This window comes from Ambystoma mexicanum, chromosome 3p (genome assembly GCF_040938575.1).
Source record: "Ambystoma mexicanum isolate Mex_15411 chromosome 3p, UKY_AmexF1_1, whole genome shotgun sequence".
NCBI classification, from domain to species: domain Eukaryota; kingdom Metazoa; phylum Chordata; class Amphibia; order Caudata; family Ambystomatidae; genus Ambystoma; species Ambystoma mexicanum.
The window spans coordinates 1,808,028-1,835,767 of record NC_090925.1 but is presented as its reverse complement, the minus strand read 5'-3'; positions in this window follow the sequence as shown (position 1 = coordinate 1,835,767).

Here is a 27,740-nt window from a genome sequence, read left to right as displayed (position 1 = left end):
ATGTATTTCCTGGTATACTTCCCTGCCAGGAATTTCCCTTCTGGGATCTGCATATCCCCTGGTATACAAAACTGCAAGGTATCTGGCCACGATGTGAGCAGTCTCTGCATGTAGTAAACGTATTTCCTGCTATACTTCCCTGCCAGAAATGTCCCTTCTGGGATCTGCAGATCCTTGGTGTACACCACTGCCAGGTATCTGGCCGCAATGTCAGCAGTCTCTGCACGTAGTAAACGTATTTCCTGGTATACTTCCCTGCCAGGAATTTCCCTTCTGGGATCTACAGATCCCCTGGTATACACCACTGCCAGGTATCTGGCCACGATGTCAGCAGTTTCTGCATGAAGTAAATGTATTTCCTGGTATACTTCCCAGCCAGGAATTTCCCTTCTGGGATCTCCAGATCCCCTGGTATACACCACTGCCAGGTATCTGGCCGTGATGTCAGCAGTTTCTGCATGTAGTAAATGTATTTCCTGGTATACTTCCCTGCCAGGAATTTCCATTCTGGCCTCTGCAGATCCCCTGGTATACACCACCGCCAGGTATCTGGCCCGATGTCAGCAGTCTCTGCATGTAGTAAATGCATTTCCTGGTATACTTCCCTGCCAGGAATTTCCCTTCTTGGATCTGCAGATCCTTGGTGTACACCACTGCCAGGTATCTGGCCGCAATGTCAGCAGTCTCTGCACATAGTAAACGTATTTCCTGGTATACTTCCCTGCCAGGAATTTCCCTTCTGGGATCTACAGATCCCCTGGTATACACCACTGCCAGGTATCTGGCCACGATGTCAGCAGTTTCTGCATGAAGTAAATGTATTTCCTGGTTTACTTCCCAGCCAGGAATGTCCCTTCTGGGATCTGCAGATCCCCTGGTATACACCACTGCCAGGTATCTGGCCGTGATGTCAGCAGTTTCTGCATGTAGTAAATGTATTTCCTGGTATACTTCCCTGCCAGGAATTTCCCTTCCGGGCTCTGCAGATCCCCTGGTATACACCACTGCCAAGTATCTGGCCACAATGTCAGCAGTCTCTGCATGTAGTAAATGCATTTCCTGGTATACTTCCCTGCCAGGAATTTCCCTTCTGGGCTCTGCAGATCCCCTGGTATACACAACTGCCAGGTTTCTGGCCGCGATGTCAGTAGTCTCTGCACATAGTGAACGAATTTCCTGGTATACTTTGCTGCCAGGAATTTCACTTCTGGGCTCTGCAGATCCCCTGGTATACTATACTGCCAGGTATCTGGCCGCAATGTTAGCAGTCTCTGCACATAGTAAACGTATTTCCTGGTATACTTCCCTGCCAGGAATTTCCATTCTGGGTGCTGCAGATCCGCTGGTATACACCACTACCAGGTATCTGGTCGCAATGTCAGCAGTCTCTGCATCTAGTATACATATATCCTGGAATACTTCCCTGCCAGGAATTTCCCTTCTGGGCTCTGCAGATCCCCTGGTATACTATACTGCCAGGTATCTGGCCGCGATGTCAGCAGTTTCTGCATGTAGTAAATGTATTTCCTGGTATACTTCCCTGCCAGGAATTTCCCTTCTGGGATCTGCAGATCCCCTGGTATACACCACTGCCAGGTATCTCGCAACAATGTCAGCAGTCTCTGCACATAGTACACGTATTTCCTGGTATACTTTGCTGCCAGGAATTCCCCTTCTGGGCTCTGCAGATCCCCTGGTATACACCACTTCCCAGTATCTGACCACAATGTCAGCAGTCTCTGTACATAGTAAACATATTTCCTGGTATGCTTCCCTGCCAGGAATTTCCCTTCTGGGATCTGCAGATCCCCTGGTATACACCACTGCCAGGTATTTGGCCCCGATGTCAGCAGTTTCTGCATGTAGTAAATGTATTTCCTGGTATGTTTCCCTGCCAGGAATTTCCCTTCTGGGATCTGCAGGTCCCCTGGTATACACCACTGCCAGGTATCTGGCCACGATGTCAGCAGTCTCTGCATGTAGTAAATGTATTTCCTGGTATACTTCCCTGCCAGGAATTCCCCTTCTGGGCTCTGCAGATCCCCTGATATTCACAACTGCCAGGTATCTGGCCGCAATGTCAGCAGTCTCTGCACATAGTAAACGTATTTCCTGGTATACTTCCCTGCCAGGAATTTCCCTTCTGGGCTCTGCAGATCCCCTGGTATACACCACTTTCCAGTATCTGGCCGCAATGTCAGCAGTCTCTGCACATAGTAAACGTATTTCCTGGTATACTTCCCTGCCAGGAATTTCACTTCTGGGCTCTGCAGATCCCCTGGTATACACCACTGCAAGGTATCTGGCCACGATGTGAGCAGTCTCTGCATGTAGTAAACGTATTTCCTGCTATAATTCCCTGCCAGGAATTTCCCTTCTGGGATCTGCAGATCTCCTGGTATACACCACTGCCAGGTATCTGGCGGCGATGTCAGCAGTCTCTGCACGTAGTAAACGTATTTCCAGGTATACTTCCTCGGCAGGAACTTCCTTTCTGGGATCTGCAGATCCCCTGGTAAACACCACTGCCAGGTATCTGGCCACAATGTCAGCAGTCTCTGCACTTAATTCCTGGTATTCTTCCCTGCCAGGAATTTCCCTTCTGGCCTCTGCAGATCCCCTGGTATACACCACTGCAAGGTATCTGGCCACGATGTGAGCAGTCTCTGCATGTAGTAAACGTATTTCCTGCTATAATTCCCTGCCAGGAATTTCACTTCTGGGATCTGCAGATCTCCTGGTATACACCACTGCCAGGTATCTGGCCGCGATGTCAGCAGTCTCTGCACGTAGTAAACGTATTTCCTGGTATACTTCCTTGGCAGGAATTTCCCTTCTGGGATCTGCAGATCCCCTGATAAACACCACTGCCAGGTATCTGGCCACAATGTCAGCAGTCTCTGCACATAGTAAACTTAATTCCTGGTATTCTTCCCTGCCAGGAATTTCCCTTCTGGCCTCTGCAGATCCCCTGGTATACACCACTGCCAGGTATCTAGCCACAATGTCAGCAGTCTCTGCACATAGTAAACGTATTTCCTGGTATCCTTCCCTGCCAGGAATTTCCCTTCTGGGATCTGCAGATCCCCTGGTATACACCTCTGCCAGGTATCTGGCCCCGATGTCAGCAGTCTCTGCATGTATTAAACGCATTGCCTGGTATGCTTCCCTGCCAGGAATTTCCCTTCTGGGATCTGCAGATCTCCTGGTATACACCACTGCCAGGTATCTGGCCGTGATGTCAGCAGTTACTGCATGTAGTAAATGTATTTCCTGGTAACTTCCCTGCCAGGAATTTCCCTTCTGGGATCTGCAGATCCCCTGGTATACAAAACTGCAAGGTATCTGGCCACGATGTGAGCAGTCTCTGCATGTAGTAAACGTATTTCCTGCTATACTTCCCTGCCAGAAATGTCCCTTCTGGGATCTGCAGATCCTTGGTGTACACCACTGCCAGGTATCTGGCAGCAATGTCAGCAGTCTCTGCACGTAGTAAACGTATTTCCTGGTATACTTCCCTGCCAGGAATTTCCCTTCTGGGATCTACAGATCCCCTGGTATACACCACTGCCAGGTATCTGGCCGTGATGTCAGCAGTTTCTGCATGTAGTAAATGTATTTCCTGGTATACTTCCCTGCCAGGAATTTCCCTTCTGGCCTCTGCAGATCCCCTGGTATACACCACTGCCAGGTATCTAGCCACAATGTCAGCAGTCTCTGCACATAGTAAACGTATTTCCTGGTATACTTCCCTGCCAGGAATTTCCCTTCTGGGCACCGCAGGTCCCCTGGTATACACCACTGCCAGGTATCTGGCCGCAATGTCAACAGTCTCTGCATGTAGTAAATGTATTTCCTGGTATACTTCCCTGCCAGGAATTTCCCTTCCGGGCTCTGCAGATCCCCTGGTATACACCACTGCCAGGTATCTGGCCCGATGTCAGCAGTCTCTGCATGTAGTAAATGCATTTCCTGGTATACTTCCCTGCCAGGAATTTCCCTTCTGGGCTCTGCAGATCAAATGGTATACACAACTGCCAGGTATCTGGCCACGATGTCAGTAGTCTCTGCACATAGTGAACGTATTTCCTGGTATACTTTGCTGCCAGGAATTTCACTTCTGGGCTCTGCAGATCCCCTGGTATACACCACTGCCAGCTATCTGGCCGCAATGTTAGCAGTCTCTGCATGTAGTAAACGTATTTCCTGGTATAATTCCCTGCCAGGAATTTCCCTTCTCGGCTCTGCAGATCCCCTGGTATACACCACTTTCCAGTATCTGGCCGCAATGTCAGCAGTCTCTGCACATAGTAAACGTATTTCCTGGTATACTTCCCTGCCAGGAATTTCCCTTCTGGGCTCTGCAGATCCCCTGGTATACACCACTGCAAGGTATCTGGCCACGATGTGAGCAGTCTCTGCATGTAGTAAACGTATTTCCTGCTATAATTCCCTGCCAGGAATTTCCCTTCTGGGATCTGCAGATCTCCTGGTATACACCACTGCCAGGTATCTGGCAGCGATGTCAGCAGTCTCTGCATGTAGTAAACATATTTCCAGGTATACTTCCTTGGCAGGAATTTCCCTTCTGGGATCTGCAGATCCCCTGGTAAACACCACTGCCAGGTATCTGGCCGCAATGTCAGCAGTCTCTGCACATAGTAAACCTAATTCCTGGTATTCTTCCCTGCCAGGAATTTCCCTTCTGGCCTCTGCAGATCCCCTGGTATACACCACTGAAAGGTATCTGGCCACGATGTGAGCAGTCTCTGCATGTAGTAAACGTATTTCCTGCTATAATTCCCTGCCAGGAATTTCCCTTCTGGGATCTGCAGATCTCCTGGTATACACCACTGCCAGGTATCTGGCCGCGATGTCAGCAGTCTCTGCACGTAGTAAACGTATTTCCTGGTATACTTCCTTGGCAGGAATTTCCCTTCTGGGATCTGCAGATCCCCTGGTACACACCACTGCCAGGTATCTGGCCACAATGTCAGCAGACTCTGCACATAGTAAACTTAATTCCTGGTATTCTTCCCTGCCAGGAATTTCCCTTCTGGCCTCTGCAGATCCCCTGGTATACACCACTGCCAGGTATCTAGCCACAATGTCAGCAGTCTCTGCACATAGTAAACATATTTCCTGGTATCCTTCCCTGCCAGGAATTTCCCTTCTGGGATCTGCAGATCCCCTGGTATACACCTCTGCCAGGTATCTGGCCCCGATGTCAGCAGTCTCTGCATGTATTAAACGCATTGCCTGGTATGCTTCCCTGCCAGGAATTTCCCTTCTGGGATCTGCAGATCTCCTGGTATACACCACTGCCAGGTATCTGGCCGTGATGTCAGCAGTTACTGCATGTAGTAAATGTATTTCCTGGTATACTTCCCTGCCAGGAATTTCCCTTCTGGGATCTGCAGATCCCCTGGTATACACAACTGCAAGGTATCTGGCCACGATGTGAGCAGTCTCTGCATGTAGTAAACGTATTTCCTGCTATACTTCCCTGCCAGAAATTTCCCTTCTGGGATCTGCAGATCCTTGGTGTACACTACTGCCAGGTATCTGGCCGCAATGTCAGCAGTCTCTGCACGTAGTAAAAGTATTTCCTGGTATACTTCCCTGCCAGGAATTTCCCTTCTGGGATCTACAGATCCCCTGGTATACACCACTGCCAGGTATCTGGCCACGATGTCAGCAGTTTCTGCATGAAGTAAATGTATTTCCTGGTATACTTCCCAGCCAGGAATTTCCCTTCTGGGATCTGCAGATCCCCTGGTATACACCACTGCCAGGTATCTGGCCGTGATGTCAGCAGTTTCTGCATGTAGTAAATGTATTTCCTGGTATACTTCCCTGCCAGGAATTTCCCTTCTGGGATCTGCAGATCCCCTGGTATACGCAACCGCAAGGTATCTGGCCACGATGTCAGCAGTTTCTGCATGAAGTAAATGTATTTCCTGGTATACATCCCGGCCAGGAATTTCCCTTCTGGGATCTGCAGATCCCCTGGTATACACCACTGCCAGGTACCTGGCCGCAATGTCAGCAGTCTCTGCACATAGTTAACTTAATTCCTGGTATACTTCCCTGCCAGGAATTTCCCTTCTGGGATCTGCAGATCTCCTGGTATACACCACTGCCAGGTATCTGGCCGCAATGTCAGCAGTCTCTGCACGTAGTAAAAGTATTTCCTGGTATACTTCCCTGCCAGGAATTTCCCTTCTGGGATCTACAGATCCCCTGGTATACACCACTGCCAGGTATCTGGCCACGATGTCAGCAGTTTCTGCATGAAGTAAATGTATTTCCTGGTATACTTCCCAGCCAGGAATTTCCCTTCTGGGATCTGCAGATCCCCTGGTATACACCACTGCCAGGTATCTGGCCGTGATGTCAGCAGTTTCTGCATGTAGTAAATGTATTTCCTGGTATACTTCCCTGCCAGGAATTTCCCTTCTGGGATCTGCAGATCCCCTGGTATACGCAACCGCAAGGTATCTGGCCACGATGTCAGCAGTTTCTGCATGAAGTAAATGTATTTCCTGGTATACATCCCGGCCAGGAATTTCCCTTCTGGGATCTGCAGATCCCCTGGTATACACCACTGCCAGGTACCTGGCCGCAATGTCAGCAGTCTCTGCACATAGTTAACTTAATTCCTGGTATACTTCCCTGCCAGGAATTTCCCTTCTGGGATCTGCAGATCTCCTGGTATACACCACTGCCAGGTATCTGGCCGTGATGTCAGCAGTTACTGCATGTAGTAAATGTATTTCCTGGTATACTTCCCTGCCAGGAATTTCCCTTCTGGGATCTGCAGATCCCCTGGTATACACAACTGCAAGGTATCTGGCCACGATGTGAGCAGTCTCTGCATGTAGTAAACGTATTTCCTGCTATACTTCCCTGCCAGAAATTTCCCTTCTGGGATCTGCAGATCCTTGGTGTACACTACTGCCAGGTATCTGGCCGCAATGTCAGCAGTCTCTGCACGTAGTAAAAGTATTTCCTGGTATACTTCCCTGCCAGGAATTTCCCTTCTGGGATCTACAGATCCCCTGGTATACACCACTGCCAGGTATCTGGCCACGATGTCAGCAGTTTCTGCATGAAGTAAATGTATTTCCTGGTATACTTCCCAGCCAGGAATTTCCCTTCTGGGATCTGCAGATCCCCTGGTATACACCACTGCCAGGTATCTGGCCGTGATGTCAGCAGTTTCTGCATGTAGTAAATGTATTTCCTGGTATACTTCCCTGCCAGGAATTTCCCTTCTGGGATCTGCAGATCCCCTGGTATACGCAACCGCAAGGTATCTGGCCACGATGTCAGCAGTTTCTGCATGAAGTAAATGTATTTCCTGGTATACATCCCGGCCAGGAATTTCCCTTCTGGGATCTGCAGATCCCCTGGTATACACCACTGCCAGGTACCTGGCCGCAATGTCAGCAGTCTCTGCACATAGTTAACTTAATTCCTGGTATACTTCCCTGCCAGGAATTTCCCTTCTGGCCTCTGCAGATCCCCTGGTATACACCACTGCCAGGTATCTAGCCACAATGTCAGCAGTCTCTGCACATAGTAAACGTATTTACTGGTATACTTCCCTGCCAGGAATTTCCCTTCTGGGCACCCCAGGTCCCCTGGTATACACCACTGCCAGGTATCTGGCCACGATGTCAGCAGTTTCTGCATGAAGTAAATGTATTTCCTGGTATACATCCCGGCCAGGAATTTCCCTTCTGGGATCTGCAGATCCCCTGGTATACACCACTGCCAGGTACCTGGCCGCAATGTCAGCAGTCTCTGCACATAGTTAACTTAATTCCTGGTATACTTCCCTGCCAGGAATTTCCCTTCTGGCCTCTGCAGATCCCCTGGTATACACCACTGCCAGGTATCTAGCCACAATGTCAACAGTCTCTGCATGTAGTAAATGTATTTCCTGGTATACTTCCCTGCCAGGAATTTCCCTTCCGGGCTCTGCAGATCCCCTGGTATACACCACTGCCAGGTATCTGTCCCGATGTCAGCAGTCTCTGCATGTAGTAAATGCATTTCCTGGTATACTTCCCTGCCAGGAATTTCCCTTCTGGGCTCTGCAGATCCCCTGGTATACACAACTGCCAGGTATCTGGCCGCGATGTCAGTAGTCTCTGCACATAGTGAACGTATTTCCTGGTATACTTTGCTGCCAGGAATTTCACTTCTGGGCTCTGCAGATCCCCTGGTATACACCACTGCCAGCTATATGGCCGCAATGTTAGCAGTCTCTGCATGTAGTAAACGTATTTCCTGGTATACTTCCCTGCCAAGAATTTCCCTTCTCGGCTCTGCAGATCCCCTGGTATACACCACTTTCCAGTATCTGGCCGCAATGTCAGCAGTCTCTGCACATAGTAAACGTATTTCCTGGTATACTTCCCTGCCAGGAATTTCCCTTCTGGGCTCTGCAGATCCCCTGGTATACACCACTGCAAGGTATCTGGCCACGATGTGAGCAGTCTCTGCATGTAGTAAACGTATTTCCTGCTATAATTCCCTGCCAGGAATTTCCCTTCTTGGATCTGCAGATCTCCTGGTATACACCACTGCCAGGTATCTGGCGGCGATGTCAGCAGTCTCTGCACGTAGTAAACGTATTTCCAGGTATACTTCCTTGGCAGGAATTTCCCTTCTGGGATCTGCAGATCCCCTGGTAAACACCACTGCCAGGTATCTGGCCACAATGTCAGCAGTCTCTGCACATAGTAAACTTAATTCCTGGTATTCTTCCCTGCCAGGAATTTCCCTTCTGGCCTCTGCAGACCCCCTGGTATACACCACTGCAATGTATCTGGCCACGATGTGAGCAGTCTCTGCATGTAGTAAACGTATTTCCTGCTATAATTCCCTGCCAGGAATTTCCCTTCTGGGATCTGCAGATCTCCTGGTATACACCACTGCCAGGTATCTGGCCGCGATGTCAGCAGTCTCTGCACGTAGTAAACGTATTTCCTGGTATACTTCCTTGGCAAGAATTTCCCTTCTGGGATCTGCAGATCCCCTGGTAAACACCACTGCCAGGTATCTGGCCACAATGTCAGCAGTCTCTGCACATAGTAAACTTAATTCCTGGTATTCTTCCCTGCCAGGAATTTCCCTTCTGGCCTCTGCAGACCCCCTGGTATACACCACTGCAAGGTATCTGGCCACGATGTGAGCAGTCTCTGCATGTAGTAAACGTATTTCCTGCTATAATTCCCTGCCAGGAATTTCCCTTCTGGGATCTGCAGATCTCCTGGTATACACCACTGCCAGGTATCTGGCCGCGATGTCAGCAGTCTCTGCACATAGTAAACTTAATTCCTGGTATTCTTCCCTGCCAGGAATTTCCCTTCTGGCCTCTGCAGATCCCCTGGTATACACCACTGCCAGGTATCTAGCCACAATGTCAGCAGTCTCTGCACATAGTAAACGTATTTCCTGGTATCCTTCCCTGCCAGGAATTTCCCATCTGGGATCTGCAGATCCCTTTGTATACACCTCTGCCAGGTATCTGGCCCTGATGTCAGCAGTCTCTGCATGTATTAAACGCATTGCCTGGTATGCTTCCCTGCCAGGAATTTCCTTTCTGGGATCTGAAGATCTCCTGGTATACACCACTGCCAGGTATTTGGCCGTGATGTCAGCAGTTTCTGCATGTAGTAAATGTATTTCCTGGTATACTTCCCTGCCAGGAATTTCCCTTCTGTGATCTGCAGATCCCCTGGTATACACAACCGCAAGGTATCTGGCCACGATGTGAGCAGTCTCTGCATGTAGTAAACGTATTTCCTGCTATACTTCCCTGCCAGAAATTTCCCTTCTGGGATCTGCAGATCCTTGGTGTACACCACTGCCAGGTATCTGGCCGCAATGTCAGCAGTCTCTGCACGTAGTAAACGTATTTCCTGGTATACTTCCCTGCCAGGAATTTCCCTTCTGGGATCTGCAGATCCCCTGGTATACACCACTGCCAGGTATCTGGCCACGATGTCAGCAGTTTCTGCATGAAGTAAATGTATTTCCTGGTATACTTCCCGGCCAGGAATTTCCCTTCTGGGATCTGCAGATCCCCTGGTATACACCACTGCCAGGTATCTGGCCGTGATGTCAGCAGTTTCTGCATGTAGTAAATGTATTTCCTGGTATACTTCCCTGCCAGGAATTTCCCTTCTGGGATCTGCAGATCCCCTGGTATACACAACCGCAAGGTATCTGGCCACGATGTCAGCAGTTTCTGCATGAAGTAAATGTATTTCCTGGTATACATCCCGGCCAGGAATTTCCCTTCTGGCATCTGCAGATCCCCCGGTATACACCACTGCCAGGTACTTGGCCGCAATGTCAGCAGTCTCTGCACATAGTAAACTTAATTCCTGGTATACTTCCCTGCCAGGAATTTCCCTTCTGGCCTCTGCAGATACCCTGGTATACACCACTGCCAGGTATCTAGCCACAATGTCAGCAGTCTCTGCACATAGTAAACGTATTTCCTGGTATACTTCCCTGCCAGGAATTTCCCTTCTGGGCACCCCAGGTCCCCTGGTATACACCACTGCCAGGTATCTGGCCGTGATGTCAACAGTCTCTGCATGTAGTAAACGTATTTCCTGGTATACTTCCCTGCCAAGAATTTCCCTACTCGGCTCTGCAGATCCCCTGGTATACACCACTTTCCAGTATCTGGCCGCAATGTCAGCAGTCTCTGCACATAGTAAACGTATTTCCTGGTATACTTCCCTGCCAGGAATTTCCCTTCTGGGCTCTGCAGATCCCCTGGTATACACCACTGCAAGGTATCTGGCCACGATGTGAGCAGTCTCTGCATGTAGTAAACGTATTTCCTGCTATAATTCCCTGCCAGGAATTTCACTTCTGGGATCTGCAGATCTCCTGGTATACACCACTGCCAGGTATCTGGCGGCGATGTCAGCAGTCTCTGCACGTAGTAAACGTATTTCCAGGTATACTTCCTTGGCAGGAATTTCCCTTCTGGGATCTGCAGATCCCCTGGTAAACACCACTGCCAGGTATCTGGCCACAATGTCAGCAGTCTCTGCACATAGTAAACTTAATTCCTGGTATTCTTCCCTGCCAGGAATTTCCCTTCTGGCCTCTGCAGACCCCCTGGTATACACCACTGCAATGTATCTGGCCACGATGTGAGCAGTCTCTGCATGTAGTAAACGTATTTCCTGCTATAATTCCCTGCCAGGAATTTCCCTTCTGGGATCTGCAGATCTCCTGGTATACACCACTGCCAGGTATCTGGCCGCGATGTCAGCAGTCTCTGCACGTAGTAAACGTATTTCCTGGTATACTTCCTTGGCAAGAATTTCCCTTCTGGGATCTGCAGATCCCCTGGTAAACACCACTGCCAGGTATCTGGCCACAATGTCAGCAGTCTCTGCACATAGTAAACTTAATTCCTGGTATTCTTCCCTGCCAGGAATTTCCCTTCTGGCCTCTGCAGACCCCCTGGTATACACCACTGCAAGGTATCTGGCCACGATGTGAGCAGTCTCTGCATGTAGTAAACGTATTTCCTGCTATAATTCCCTGCCAGGAATTTCCCTTCTGGGATCTGCAGATCTCCTGGTATACACCACTGCCAGGTATCTGGCCGCGATGTCAGCAGTCTCTGCACGTAGGAAACGTATTTCCTGCTATAATTCCCTGCCAGGAATTTCCCTTCTGGGATCTGCAGATCCCCTGGTAAACACCACTGCCAGGTATCTGGCCACAATGTCAGCAGTCTCTGCACATAGTAAACTTAATTCCTGGTATTCTTCCCTGCCAGGAATTTCCCTTCTGGCCTCTGCAGATCCTCTGGTATACACCACTGCCAGGTATCTAGCCACAATGTCAGCAGTCTCTGCACATAGTAAACGTATTTCCTGGTATCCTTCCCTGCCAGGAATTTCCCTTCTGGGATCTGCAGATCCCTTTGTATACACCTCTGCCAGGTATCTGGCCCTGATGTCAGCAGTCTCTGCATGTATTAAACGCATTGCCTGGTATGCTTCCCTGCCAGGAATTTCCCTTCTGGGATCTGCAGATCTCCTGGTATACACCACTGCCAGGTATCTGGCCGTGATGTCAGCAGTTTCTGTATGTAGTAAATGTATTTCCTGGTATACTTCCCTGCCAGGAATTTCCCTTCTGTGATCTGCAGATCCCCTGGTATACACAACCGCAAGGTATCTGGCCACGATGTGAGCAGTCTCTGCATGTAGTAAACGTATTTCCTGCTATACTTCCCTGCCAGAAATTTCCCTTCTGGGATCTGCAGATCCTTGGTGTACACCACTGCCAGGTATCTGGCCGCAATGTCAGCAGTCTCTGCACGTAGTAAACGTATTTCCTGGTATACTTCCCTGCCAGGAATTTCCCTTCTGGGATCTGCAGATCCCCTGGTATACACCACTGCCAGGTATCTGGCCACGATGTCAGCAGTTTCTGCATGAAGTAAATGTATTTCCTGGTATACTTCCCGGCCAGGAATTTCCCTTCTGGGATCTGCAGATCCCCTGGTATACACCACTGCCAGGTATCTGGCCGTGATGTCAGCAGTTTCTGCATGTAGTAAATGTATTTCCTGGTATACTTCCCTGCCAGGAATTTCCCTTCTGGGATCTGCAGATCCCCTGGTATACACAACCGCAAGGTATCTGGCCACGATGTCAGCAGTTTCTGCATGAAGTAAATGTATTTCCTGGTATACATCCCGGCCAGGAATTTCCCTTCTGGCATCTGCAGATCCCCCGGTATACACCACTGCCAGGTACTTGGCCGCAATGTCAGCAGTCTCTGCACATAGTAAACTTAATTCCTGGTATACTTCCCTGCCAGGAATTTCCCTTCTGGCCTCTGCAGATACCCTGGTATACACCACTGCCAGGTATCTAGCCACAATGTCAGCAGTCTCTGCACATAGTAAACGTATTTCCTGGTATACTTCCCTGCCAGGAATTTCCCTTCTGGGCACCCCAGGTCCCCTGGTATACACCACTGCCAGGTATCTGGCCGCGATGTCAACAGTCTCTGCATGTAGTAAATGTATTTCCTGGTATACTTCCCTGCCAGGAATTTCCCTTCCGGGCTCTGCAGATCCCCTGGTATACACCACTGCCAGGTATCTGGCCCGATGTCAGCAGTCTCTGCATGTAGTAAATGCATTTCCTGGTATACTTCCCTGCCAGGAATTTCCCTTCTGGGCTCTGCAGATCCCCTGGTATACACAACTGCCAGGTATCTGGCCGCTATGTCAGTAGTCTCTGCACATAGTGAACGTATTTCCTGGTATACTTTGCTGCCAGGAATTTCACTTCTGGGCTCTGCAGATCCCCTGGTATACACCACTGCCAGCTATCTGGCCGCAATGTTAGCAGTCTCTGCACATAGTAAACGTGTTTCCTGGTATACTTCCCTGCCAGGAATTTCCATTCTGGGTGCTGCAGATCCCCTGGTATACACCACTGCCAGGTATCTGGTCGCGATGTCAGCAGTCTCTGCATCTAGTATACATATATCCTGGAATACTTCCCTGCCAGGAATTTCCCTTCTGGGCTCTGCAGATCCCCTGGTATACTATACTGCCAGGTATCTGGCCGCGATGTCAGCAGTTTCTGCATGTAGTAAATGTATTTCCTCGTATACTTCCCTGCCAGGAATTTCCCTTCTGGGATCTGCAGATCCCCTGGCATACACCACTGCCAGGTATCTGGCCGCAAAGTCAGCAGTCTCTGTACACAGTAAACATATTTCCTGGTATACTTCCCTGCCAGGAATTTCCCTTCTGGGCTCTCCAGATCCCCTGGTATACACCACTGCTAGGTATCTGGCCGCAAAGTCAGCAGTCTCTGCACACAGTAAACATATTTCCTGGTATACTTCCCTGCCAGGAATTACCCTTCTGGGCTCTGCATATCCCCTGGTATACACCACTGCCAGGTATCTGGTCGCGATGTCAGCAGTCTCTGCACATAGTAAATGTATTTCCTGGTACTCTTCCCTGTTTCAGTGAAGATTTCGCCTCAGGATTGCGTTCTCTGCTCTGCAGACCCTCTCCCAGCTCCTCTGCTGTTTCTGCGTGCATCTGCCGGTAAGCCTGCTTCTCTTGGTTCTGGCCGCACTGCTAGCAGCTTTGCTGTCATTGCTGGTAGCCCAATGGTCCCCTTCAGGTGCCTGCAGGATCTTCTGTGGCCTTGCGCTACAATAGTAAGCACTGCCTGTAAGCAGAAGCTATAGAAGAAGCTACAGAACACCTGTTCCCTTCAGCACGGTCCGTTCGCTTGCCTCTGCCTTCTCCTGTGGCTCTGCTTCCTTCACTTCGGCTTCTCTTTCTCTCTCTGTTACAGATGCTGGTACCATTATTAAATGTTCTGCGTAGTGGGATTTCACTATAACCACTAGTATGCATGTTTAGATTAGTAGTTCTATTGATCCATATTGACTCCTTCTTCCTCTTCCTCGTCTCAGTACTCAAGGCTTTGTGGGAGTTGGAGTCATAGGTTTTATAGGAATTCCTTGGTGATTTTGTTTAGGATTTTTGTTAAACACATAAACATCAGAGACAGGAGGTCTTATGTGTGTATTATGTACATATGAGTTGTCAATGTTATCTGGTCTAAATTTCCTGGCAAGAAGAGCTTCGAGAATTTTACAACTGGAGGGATTTGTATAATAACAGTATGCATCAGGAATTTAGCGAAGAGCACTGCATCTCTCCTGATGGGGTCACCACATCTCCCTGACAGCCATCTCCTCCCATGTGATCCTCCCTCTGAATACCATCCCAAGGTTAGGATCAGGTAGCGGCTGCTGCCCCCGAGCCACATGGGAGGAGATCTTGGGATGGGGATCAGGATTCATCACAAAGCCCTAAACTGGCATTCCCTCTGCTTCGAGTGGGAAACGCCATTCCCATGCTGCCATTCCAGGTGACTCGGTGGTGTTCTTGAGCAAACTCAGTGTGAGTCTTCTCTCCAGTTTCTGTGTTTAATATGGGTTCCCCTTCTTTCTTTCCCAGTGAATTGTAATCCACAATGCAAGTTAAAGTCTGTCTCCCTAACAGCTCATCCGCTAGCCTACAGATATTGATAACCAACGGCACTACCCGGAGAATCAGGAGTCAAACTGCTGTCAGATGTCGCTAACTCCAGCTGTTTCATTTTCACTTGTAGTGGTGCCCGTTTTGATGGAGTTGTCACCAGTGATGTGATGCCACCATCCCGCAGGGATCCACCACCCTGTGCCGAATCTGGAAGAGGAGCGCTAGGCGAAGGAAGATGTTGTCCTGAGCCAGATTGGTCATTGCTGTTACTGCCATATGTGTTGGTATATGGCATATGTGTTGGTATATGGCATATGTGTTGGCATATGGAGGAGGTTTTGCTAGGCTGGCGCATAAACGTGTAGCTGCAATCGCCTATATCTCTTTCTTTTTCACTCCTAATTTACCCTCCAACTCCACTCTCTTTTGATTTTTGGCTCTATCCTACTTTCTCTGTGATTCTATTTTCCACAAAGTGTGTACCTTGCCTTTTTTGACATCAGCAGTTCTGAAACTGTACCTGAGCCAGGTAGGGGCCACTTAAATGGACTAGGAACCAGGCCGGTGAGTATCAATAAGAGATTTATTAGTTTATTATTTAATGAAAAAGGATAAATACTCAAAATACAGCAGCCACTAATATGTGGCAACACAAAAAATGCAATGATTTCTACAGAACAATTAGGTTCAGATATCCAATCAGAATTCACACGGATCTGTAATGGCAGAACAGGAAAAAAGAACAGTTTTTATCAAGTGATAGCACCAAGGGTTTAGCACTCCCCCCTGCAACACTCACCCCCAAACATCAGCTAACTTAATTCCTTTGAATGGAAGGCAGTGGCAAGGAGTAGGAATAGAGAGAGAAAATCGGATTTGGAATAAAGCCCACCACCCCAAGATGGGAAGCCAGAAAAGAAAGTGAAAACCCGTTTTTGGAGCAAACCGGCAATGGGATTTTGATCGTTACTCACAACTGCTAGGGGACTGATTGAAAGGACATGTGTTTTGCTTACACTCGAGGAGATAGGGAAAGTTTATAGAATACTAACCAGCACACCAGGGCAAAGTAGAAAGAAAATGGAAAAATCAGTTTTGGGAGGAAGCAAAGCAAAAGGAAAGAAATGCGGTGGCAAATGGAAATTTGTTTTACACTGGGGTTCACAATAACAGGCAGCAAATGGAAGGGGTTTAGCTTTAAAAATCGGAAATCGGTTTTCAAGGACAAGGACAGAGGCACATAACAGATAGGATTCTAGGCAAAAGGGGTTGCTCTCAATGGGACTATGGTTTGGGTTTTTTAATAGGACCGATGCAAATTAGGAGTTTGTGGGGAAATGCACACAATACACGGGCAAATTTGGTTTTCTGTTACACAGAGACTAATTCTTTTGAGGTAATTTTTTAATGACTATAATAATTCTATAAAAACACTCAACAAGATTGTTGATTTTAAATGTCAACAATTTTTTACGTGAATTTCAATGGGGAATTAATTGATTTACTTTAAAATAACACTAAGGATTTATACAGACAACTGAGAGATTTATCAAAGGGAATATCCTAACATACACAGGCTAATACAGATTCTTCTATGGGAAGGTGAATGAATTATACTGGCAATTTGGGGCTTTCAATGGGATTTTCAATGGGGTTTCAATTAGGGACATATTGGAGGCAATGTTACAAAAATGAAAGGTTTATGCAATTTAGGGCTGGGGATTATTTGCTACTTACAAAGTAAGGCTTGGTTTGGGGTTCTGGAAAGCCAGCTGGATCTCATGACACTCTGGACCGCTAGGGCAAGGGGTCTGGTCACTGCACTCTCCAAGATGGTAAGGTTAAGTTTTCTCTCTGTCCTCCTTCTCCTGTCTCCCTGGATTCTTGGTGTGTCCTCAACCTAGTACAGTACCCCCATATATAGCACAAATGACATCACTCACTTTACAATCTAGGGGGAGTACTCTGTAATTACCCAACCGATCGGATAGGGCAGTTTACCATTCCTCTCTCCGCCCCTGGCATTATTGGTTCAAGGGGAGGGAGTACCATCTGTCTGTTTGGCATTTATTACAGTTTTTTTTTTCTCAGGTCAACTTTTTAGTAAAACAGAGTTATGTCTCATAACTTCATACTTATACTCGCGCCGGCCATGTGAACCAGATATGCAGTTGTGGCTGGTCATAGGGAATAAGATAAGTCGATTGCCAAATCTGTACCATGTAGCATAGCCATTTGTCACATTTGTGTCCTTTTCACACAATGTATAACAGTTATAACTCTGCAAATGATCAAACATGTTCATAATTTCCATCTCCATCTTTCCACCAACTGTCATATTTGTCCCATTTTTAGATCAAAATAACAAGGGGGTTCCTGGGAGTCCCTCTGCCAGACATTAGTCCTGGTTACGAGAGACTTACCCAGCGTCTTTAGCTCACTATCTTTCACAGAGAAGAAATATCCCAAACATATCAGTCTTTGTCCTATTTATATTTAAGTAACTTTGCTTTTCACCCTAAGTTACCAGGGGAATCCAGACGTGGACCCCTTGCTCATTATTCTTAGAGAGGCACAGATCCACCCTACTGATGAGGTCCAACCAGACCGAAACATTGCTAGCATTTCGGTGCTGGACTGCCCCAGGGCAGGACAAAGACTGATATGTTTGGGATATTTATTCTCTGTGAAAGATAGTGAACTAAAGACTCTGGGTAAGTCTCTGTAACCAGGACTAATGTCTGGCAGAGGGACTCCCAGGACCCCCTTGTTAATTTGCATATTTAAGTAACTTTGGGTTTCACCATAAGTTACTAGGGGAATCCAGATGGGGACCCCTTGCTCACTATTCTTAGAGAGGCACAGGGCACAGATCCACCCTACTGATGAGGTCCAACCAGACCAAAACACATGTCTGGGGTTTCTGTTGGTACTCTTGTTCAGAGGAGAATTGCCTAGCATTTCGGTGCTGGACTGCCCCAGGGCAGGACAAAGACTGATATGTTTGGGATATTTCTTCGCTGTGAAAGATAGTGAGCTAAAGACTCTGGGTAAGTCTCTCGTAATCAGGACTAATGTCTGGCAGAGGGACTCCCAGAACCCCCCTTGTTAATTTCCATTTTTAAATCAGCCAGAAACTCATCTTTACTGGCCATTTCAGTCCACAAAGTCCTAGGAACCTGCACTTTGTCTCTTAAAAACCGCCTGGAAATTACATAGACAAATAGCATAAAACGGAATTAATTCTTATTCTGAGTACGGCGAAAAATGCCTAAAATGAAATCCATCTTTTAATGTCAATTTGGAAGGATCTGTCCCCCTCTGTGGGCCTCTTCAATGGTGATTGAAGTCTTGTGGGGGAAAACATAATCTACCTTGTTTTAGGAAACCCCCCACCCAAAACCTATGCACTGACATTTTCTGTGCGAGCAGCGCTATCTTTTCACTGTGGATTTTAAAAGTAATTTTTCTTTTGCAGTGAAAGAAAAGCACAGCTGTTTTTGGTGGCAATGTTTAATGCAGCTTTTCAGGTAACGGGGATTTCTGTTTAGGGCCTTTAAATGCACTCCACAGGGGGTGAACACCTCTGCTCCAAACCCATTCCGGTGCCTGCAATGTTTCAAGTTGCAAGTGAAGGAGGAGCTCACAAGGGTCTCCAGTGAACCAAGTTAGATAAGAAGCTCTCGGGTTATTAAGCAGAAGACAGCTGCACATCACTGGTACAAGCATTGGGCGTACATTCCCCGAAGTCATCACAATCACATACATTGGTTATAGCTGGTTGCGAAAGAATGTGCACAGACTTGAAATCTTTACCATCTTCCTAGGCTTAATCGTCTCAAATACGTAAGCCCTGCACCAGCATGCAATATGTTGTAGCTCGCATTACAAACATTCATCAACAGAAACATTGGCTGGTCTTCTCATGAAGTGAGGCTCGGAGTCTGAGACATGCAGAGCAATCTGAGCTGGTAGCAAGATCATCCAGATAATGGTTAACAGTTGAAGTAAAATTGTTTCCCCGCTTTACCCAGAACTCATCTGCAGGACCCAATGAAAAAGCAGGAGAAGATGCTACACGGCATGGGGAGCCTGGAATAAGTGCAATTCAAAACCTAGACTTAACTTTGGCGGTCTACCTTGTGGGAACTGCAGGAATCCTGGTCTTGTCAGGGAGATAGAATCAGTGTCTCACAGCAGGTCAACTATCAAAAACACATGGATCTTGGTCATTTTGGTTTCAGGAGCTGTGAGTCCCACACCAGGGTCTCAAAGCCAAGATGAGTCCTTTTCTCTGGCTCTCAAACATGTAGGAGACTGGCACACACCTTCAAGAATCATGCAGTACAGCGAGGCCCTGGGCAACAGTGTGGCTGGCAGAGATGCAGGTCTTAATACAGCATCACAGTTCAACCCCAATGGTCCATAGGGATGGCTAGGGGACAGAGCATGACCCTGCCTTGGAACACCTGCCCTCACCCCACAACTGGAAGACTTTAGAAAAGACTGCTCTCCCCTCAGGGTCCAACAAAATCTTCTTCAAGTGTTGAATTCCAAAAGATAATTAATAAAACTGATGTGAGACTCCTTCTTTAAAGGTAAAAGCCCATAGGTGATTGGACTAAAGCCAGTTTGCTGTAGGAGCCGAATTACTGTTATTGAAAAAGTGGACTTTGCCCTTCTGACATCACACCCAAAGTGCTGTGTGCTGGAGGAAGTGAAGAGAACAGGAAGGAGAGGAAGAGAGAAACAGGATGGTAAAACCCTCCCTTAAGAGAACACAGATCTCCTTGTCTACAGTAATCCCACCCTTCCCTTCTGAATAGGATCAAAGCTGTTTAGGTAAGCAGCACCCTGGTGTGAGGCCAAGCCTTTTGTGAATGGGTATGTCCTGGGAATCCTGTGCCCTGGAAAGCTTCCTGTGGAGTGGCTGTCTCTGGAAAAGGGTGTTACCTGCTCTTACAAAGGAGCAAGGAGAGGAAATCCTTTCAGGGTACATTCCTGCCATTAGGGCAAGATCCGGCCTGTCTGGAGAGAATACCCATAACCCTTCCGCAGCTGGACTGGGCCTACAGGTCTGACACATGTGATATTAATTTGATGTGTTTTCAATGATTACGAGCAGTGCCATGCACCATACCCTACCTCTGGCATTGCTTATATTGAGAGTTGACCCTGCCAGCTGCATGGGCCACTCATAATCATGCTATTTTGGAAGAGGGGGCATATCTTAAATGCCACCCCTGTGCTGCAGTGCCTTTTGCTGACATCTCCACTGTCAAGAGGGTACTTGTGACCTGAGCCTGCTCTATGCCACTGTGAGCAAAAAGAACCTAAAAGGTTGAACCACTCACTGTGACTTTTTGCAACCTAATTCACCTTAAATTGTTTCATTTTCTTCTAGCTTTCAAAAACTGCCTCCCACCAAAAAAGCGTGTCTATTGTGAATGTCCCACAGATATAATATTCAGAGCAAATTATGTGACATCAGTGCAGTGTATTTGCACACAGTTCATCACATTGTATAGTGTTCTCATGAATTCACTCAAAACACCTGATATTCACATAATCCTATATATCACGTCATGCACAATAATAATAACGTTCAGTTGTAACGATGAAGTTCTAAGATCTTTTCCGCGTTTGGTCCGACGCATGTTTCAAGGCATTAGCGGCACTTCAAGATTAGTCCTTATGGGGTTTAGTTGAATGCACAAAATGCGTTCCCATCATTCACCATTTTAATTAATGGCCACCATAGGGCAGGGGCTGCAACCAGGCTACTGATGCAGCAATGCACAGGTGTAAATACCATATACATTAATACATACACTATGTGTTTGGCCTGGAGCTTATGAAAGGGGAATCTTATCAGCAGATTACCCTTTCAGCGGTGGAATTAACCACATCATTGTTATCGAATTAATAAAATCACCAAAGGACAGGGCTTCTACACCCTTGCGGAATTGCAATCCATCACAGATAGAACCTCAACTTGTGGGAGTTGACATTGGCACCTCCTGTCACAGCAGCAGCTTCCGGGGTCCTGCTGTGGCCTTGTGTGTGTCAGAGGCCAGGTTCCAGGGTTCATCTTGTTCAATGGCTCTAGATCCTCCCTTGATGTACACAGACCCTAGCCCACCTTTTAGAGAACCCGAATATTCAAATTCCTAGTGATTCTCCAATTCTGGACTGCCAGCTCAGATGCACTTGTGACTAGGGTTCAGCAGAAATGTTGCCCGTGAAAAAAAAGTGCGGAATCTGCTTCTGCCTGTTCCACGCAATCAGCACTACTATTCCACCGGCACTGAAATTTCACTGGGTTTTGTGAGGATTGTAGTGTTTCATTCCCATGTTAGGTTTTTTTTCTTCGGTCCATGCTAGTTTCGTGCAGCGACACAAGAAACTTTGTTTGGGTTGTTCCAAACCATGATAGTTTTGCATAGTGCCATGAAAAACTTTGTGCAGTTTTTCGATTTGTGATAGGTTGGTGCAGTGACGCGATACACTTTATGCAGGTCTTTTTTCAATCTGTGCAGGGTTTGCGAACCAAGAAACTTTTATCGATCTGTGCTAGTTTCGTGCAGCAATACAAGAAACTTTGTATGGGTATTTTTCGATCTGTCGTAATTTTCTGAAGCAGCATGAGAATCTTCAAGCACTTTTGCATGATCTGTGCCAGTTTCACGCAGAGACACAAGAAACTTATAGCAGGCTTATTTTAGATAGCTTTGCACAGTGGCACTAGAAACTTTGTGCAACTTTTTGCTCAATTTGTGGTAAATGATCCCAGCGGCACTGAAACTTCGTGCTGCTCTTTTCGATTTGTGATTGGTTTGATCAGCAGCACGAGAAATGTGTGCAGCTTTTTGTTCGATCATACTGGGTTAGTGCAGCGGCAACAGACTTTTTTTTGCCACTTTTTTTGGTCTGTGCTAGGTTCACACAGCGGCATGAGATACTTTGCACAGCTCGTTTCCGTTTCACGAGACACCACAAGAAACGTCATGCCACCCTTTACGATATGCAGTGGTGGTTGAACGGCGGATTGTGGCAAAATGGATTGAAATCTTACAGATTTCACTTCCGCATCTGGCGGAACGGAATTTAACAATTCTGCCAGCCCTTCTTGTGACATCATCCTGGTTTGGGTGTGTATTAGGGGTCTGGCAACCGCCAACCATGTCCAAACTACAGAAGGCAGGGCAGAGGCCTGCCTTCCTCATGCTACCACCACCAAACCAACCTACTTAGCTTTTTAAGCCGCTGCAGCCGCATTTTTGCAGTTCCAGTGCAGGAAATCCCTGCAGGGCTAATTTACTGCTGTGGGGTCACTGAAAATGGGAAAGAAAAAGATTTTTTGAAACTTCATTTTCTGAGCACAGTGTTAGGCAGAATCCTGTGCAGTGCCCTTAGGGACCACTACACAAGATTAAGACTACAGGTGGTAGTACAATTTCACCTTTGGTACAGGCCTGTACTACACAGTAATAGTGGTAGCAGGAGCAGAGCAGCCAGAATTATCTCAAGAGCAAATGAGCAGTAGTAGAGATTACACAAAGGACCACAATTACAGTGACTCAAGCAAACACTGACTCAAGGTTTCAGGTAAAAAATATAAGTACATTTATTTTTAAACCATCTGTGCGTAAAGCACTTCACTTCTATTAAATAAAAAACACACTTCAAATATACTACAACCAACCAGTTCCCCTTGTGCAGATACATTCAAGGTAAGTACATTGGATTTGACGGACCGGTGTTGTGAAACAAAGACTTTACCGTGGGTTAATACGCAATCACTTTTTGACAGTAATGACAGTTTGGTCTTGCTAAAGAAAGGCGTACCCACCGAGATAAATGTTACCGAAGTCAAACACACTTAGCACATGAATTAACACAAGATAATAGGGGATTAAAATCATAGGCAATACTTTTGTCAATGCAGGTAGAATCAAAAAACACTTTCTAGAATGTAGATAAAAGTCAATAGGCCTGCGTCAATGTCAAATGGGACAGGGGTCCTGTTGTCAAGGATCACAAGTTTAGAACAGTTCACGATTCAAGATTGCCAGGAGTACTTAAATATTGTCAAAAGGGAAGCCAAAGTTATAAGAGAGAAGGAAGATAAGGACAAGCCAGTCGGACACAGTACCATATTCATTTGGAGAAAAGCTGGTGCTACAGCAGTTGTTCCTGGTAGTTCCTGCAGACTCACGGTTCCTGGAGCTTCAGTCGTGGGGACAAGAAGGAGGATGTCTGGAGCGATCGCACTACCCAGGGATGAGGCCAGCAGCGGCAAAGCAACGGTGAATAAAAGGTACGCTCCTTTAAAACAGGAGAGGCTCTTCAGATGGCTATCCGGACCACTACAGCTGTGTGCAGCGATTCCGACCAAGAAGAGGATCCTCTGGCTGTAGAAGGTGAGCTGGTTGATCCCACCAGGCTCAATGGAAGAAGACTCCGGACTGGATCTTCTCTTGTTGTTGAAGGGTAGAGAGCTCAGGACTGCAGGAGGGCTTCACCGGGACTGGGGAGTTGCAGCAGCCGTCTTCTTCTCTGCTTCTCTTCGGTTCTTTGCAGTTCCAGTGGCGACTCTGACTTCCATCCCAAGAGTCCTGCCTTTTATGCCAAAATCCCCCATTCACACAGCTTGGCTGTCAATCAATCAGCAGGGGGTTGTCCGGCCTGGACAGCCACCTCGGCCAATCAATACAAAGTGTGACTTGGGTCTCCAAGGAGAACCTGTGCATGGGGTGACTAAACCCCTCCCTCACATTCAGCCCACCGAGACACCCAGATGCCAAAGGAAGGCTTCCGGACAGAAGCCCGCCAAAAGGTTGGTGAACAAAGAAGGCGAAACTTGTTTGCAGCACAAAGTAAAACACAAGAATGATTTTAACAAAAAGAAATGGCGATGAAACCCAACCGGAGCCAAATTAAAAAGTATTTGGTCAAGCAGGTTTAAGTTCGAGGCTAATACAATAGCCTAAAACAGTACCACGTTTATATACTATAATCGCAGTAGAAAAGATAGGGTAGGTACCACTGCCAACAGCCAAGTCTTAGGGCCTCATCATGAGTCTGGCGGTAACCATTAAATGCGGTGGTAACGCTATTACCGCTGCATTTAAGGGTCTGCCAGATCATGGCCTTGGCGGATTTCCCCCAGCTCTGAGCTGGGGGGAAATCTGTGGCAAATTTGATGATTTTCGGTGCTATTACCGCCGGCGGGAAATCCAGCACTAAACGTTCTGCCAAACCCGTGATCCGGCGCTAATAGCGATGGGGGGGTTGGCGGTAGGGCTAATCGCCAGTGGTAATAGCGCTGGCGTTACCGCCCAACTCGTGATGAGGCCCTTAGTGTTAAGGGAGCGAAAGAAAGCTCCAAGAGGTGCAGACAAAAAGGATAAGGAATTAACCCTTTTCAGTACTCCATGTAAGATGGGGTGTACTGGGTCTGCAGTTTAAATGACTACATTAAGTAAATGGCAACTTTACCTGTTTCTGGGGGATAGTAGTCAGCCCCAGAAAAATTGAGTTAGTGGGAAGTCTTAGAGACAACCTTGTGTCACTGCACTGAAGGTGCTGTGTAACACACACAAAAAGTTGGGCTCATGGACTGGTGTGCTCCAGAGCCCAAGATCACACAAACAGTAGTAATACACATGGCAAAACACATGTACGAGTGGGAAAAAGGTTCACACACTTACCAGGTGGAAAAAATAAACCCCAGAAATCCAGCAAAGCTGCTGAGGGACTCACTAGGCAAGGGAAATTAACCATACATTAAATTTCTCCCTAACACCCCCCCCCCCCAGACTAAGGGACAGGAGGATTTAATCCACTCCTGGATGGATCGCATACCTCTAGTCGGATATAAACATCCTAGAGAGACCATCAGCATTTTGGTGGTGACTTCCTGCTCTGTGCTCAATGGTAAAATCAAACCCTTGCAGGCAGATTGACCATCTGAGTAGTTTGGGGTTTTCCCCTTTCATTTGCATCAGCCATCTCAAGGGTTGGTGGTCAGTCTGAATAATGAAAGTAGATCCATACAAGTATGGTCTAATCTTCTTCAGTGCCCACCCAATAGCAAAATATTTGCGTTCTATTGTTGCCCACCTTGTCTCAGGATCCTTTAACTTCCTGCTGATGAAACAAAAGGGATGTTCCCTACCTTTCTCATCCAGTTGACTAAGGACTGCACCTATACCTGCATTTGAAGCAGCAGTTTGTACAATGAAGGGTTGGTGGTAGTCAGGAGCTCTTAGGACTGGAGATTGACAAAGGGCTTTCTTCAGGCCTTCAAAGGCTTGAGTGCACTCCTCATTCCACTTGACCTTTTTAGGAAATTTGGGAGAGGAGATAACATTCAAGGGAGAAGCTATGGTCCCATAGATCTCTATGAAGTTCCTGTAGTACCCAGTGAGACCTAGGAAGGCTCTCACTTGGGTTTGAGTAGAAGGGCCGGCCCAGTTTTATACAGCTTGTACTTTGCTAGGCAATGGCCTTATTTCACCTCCTCCTACCTCATGTCCAAGGTAGACCACTTTGCTCTGACCAATTTGACATTTACTTGCCGTTATGGTCAGACGGGCCTGCTCAAGAGCCTGCAACACATACCCTAGGTATTCAATATGTTCTTTCCATGTAGGGCTGAACACTGCAATGTCATCCAAGTATGTCATGCAGAAGTCCTCCATCCCATTCAGAACTTGATTGACCATCCTCTGAAATGTAGCAGGTGCATTCTTTAATCCAAAAGGCATTACCTTAAACTGGCAGAGGCCTGCTGGGGTGGAGAATGCAGTTTTCTCCTTGGCATGGTCTGTCAGGGCTATTTGCCAATAGCCTGAGGTCAAGTCAAATGTGCTGAGGCACTTGGCTGAACCAAGTTCATCGATATCAGGTAAAAATTATTATTTGGGTGACCATATATATGAGGAAAGGGGCAAAAAAATATTTTTAAAAAAGAGGGGGTGTCCCCCGCATGTTCCATGCAATAATGTCGCCACAAAAAAACGGCCATTTTTCGGCAATTTTTTGCATGGTGAGATTTTTGTGGTTACATTATTACATGGAACCTGCTCATCTGTTCTTTGCAAAGGATGGGCATCAGTCTTTGTGACTGCATTTAGAGCTCTATAGTCCACGCAGAATCTCAACTCCTTGGATCCTGCCTTTGGTACAAGCACAACTGGGCTAGACCAGGGACTAGTAGAGGGTTCTGTAACCCCGAGATCAAGCATCAAGTTGACCTAATTCCTTATGTGGGTTCTGACATTGTCTGACATTCTGTACCCCCTGCTCTTCACAGGCAAACAGTCACCAATGAGGATATCATGCTGGCCCCAAGGGGTCAAGCCTAGTGAAAGTGAGAACAGGGAGGCAAACTGATTCAACAGTACTGTGTACTCTTCCTGATGGTCAGATGTTAGACTGGAAGAGAGATTAACTCCTTCCACTTTCTCATTTAAAGGTAAGTCTCTCAGGAGGTCAGGTAGAGGTTCACTCTCTTCCTCCTCTTGAGCTGAAGCTAGAAGCAAAGCTCCGATTTCAGGTCTAGAGACATAAGTCTTCAAACGGTTGGTGTGAAAGACTCTGGGAGCCTCCTTAGGATTGCCTAAGTCCACCAGATAGTTCACCTCTCCAAGTTTACTCACAAATTTGAAGAGTCCTATCCATTTGTCCTGCAAGGCCCTCTGCCTTGTGTGTACCATAACAAGAACCATGTTAGCCTTCTGGTCATGCCAATGTTTGACCAGAGCTTGACCAGCCCTCAAGTTGTCACTTGCCTCTGCCATCATGTGTGAAATTCTCCTCCGGAGACCTATCACATAGTTAGTCACTCTGACTGGCTAGGGGGAAGGAGCACTCTCCAATCCCTCCTTAATCAGGGCCAATGGACACCTGACTGGATGGCCATAGAGAAGCTCAAAGGGACTGTAAACTACTCCTCCCTGAGGTACTTCTCTATATGAAAAGAGAATGCATGGCAGTAGAAGGTCCCACTGTCTTTTCAGGGGTTCTTCTAAAGCACCTATCATGCTCTTAATAGTTCTGTTAAACCTCTCCACCAACCCATTGGTTTGTGGATGGCAGGCAGTAGAGAACTTGTAAGTGACTGCACAGGTTTTCCACATGGCTTGCATGTAGTGGGACATAGAAGTTGATCCCCTGACAGATATCACTTCCTTAGGGAAACCTACTCTGGTAAAATACCAAGTAGGGCCTTAGCCACAGCCTGAGCCATAATTGTTCTCATAGGGATTGCTTCAGGATGCCTAGTAGCATTGTCTACTACAACCAGGATAAACATGGTTACCTGAAGATGTGGGAGGGTCTAGAGGACCAACAATGCCAATCCCAACCCTCTCAAAAGGCACTCCCACCACTGGGAGAGGCACCAGAGGTGCCACATTCTTGGCTCCATTCTTGCCAGAGGTTTAGCAAGTGTGACAGCTCCTACAGAATTTGCCTACTTCTGAACCCATCTTAGGCCAGTAGAAGTAAAGTGAGAGCCTTTCCTTGGTCTTCTTAAAACTTAAGTGACCAGCCAAAGTTATCTCGTGGGCTAACTGTAGGAACTGGAGTCGGTTCACTAGAGGTACTACCAGTCTTTTGCAGTCCCCAGTGGTTGACTCAGTCAATTCAC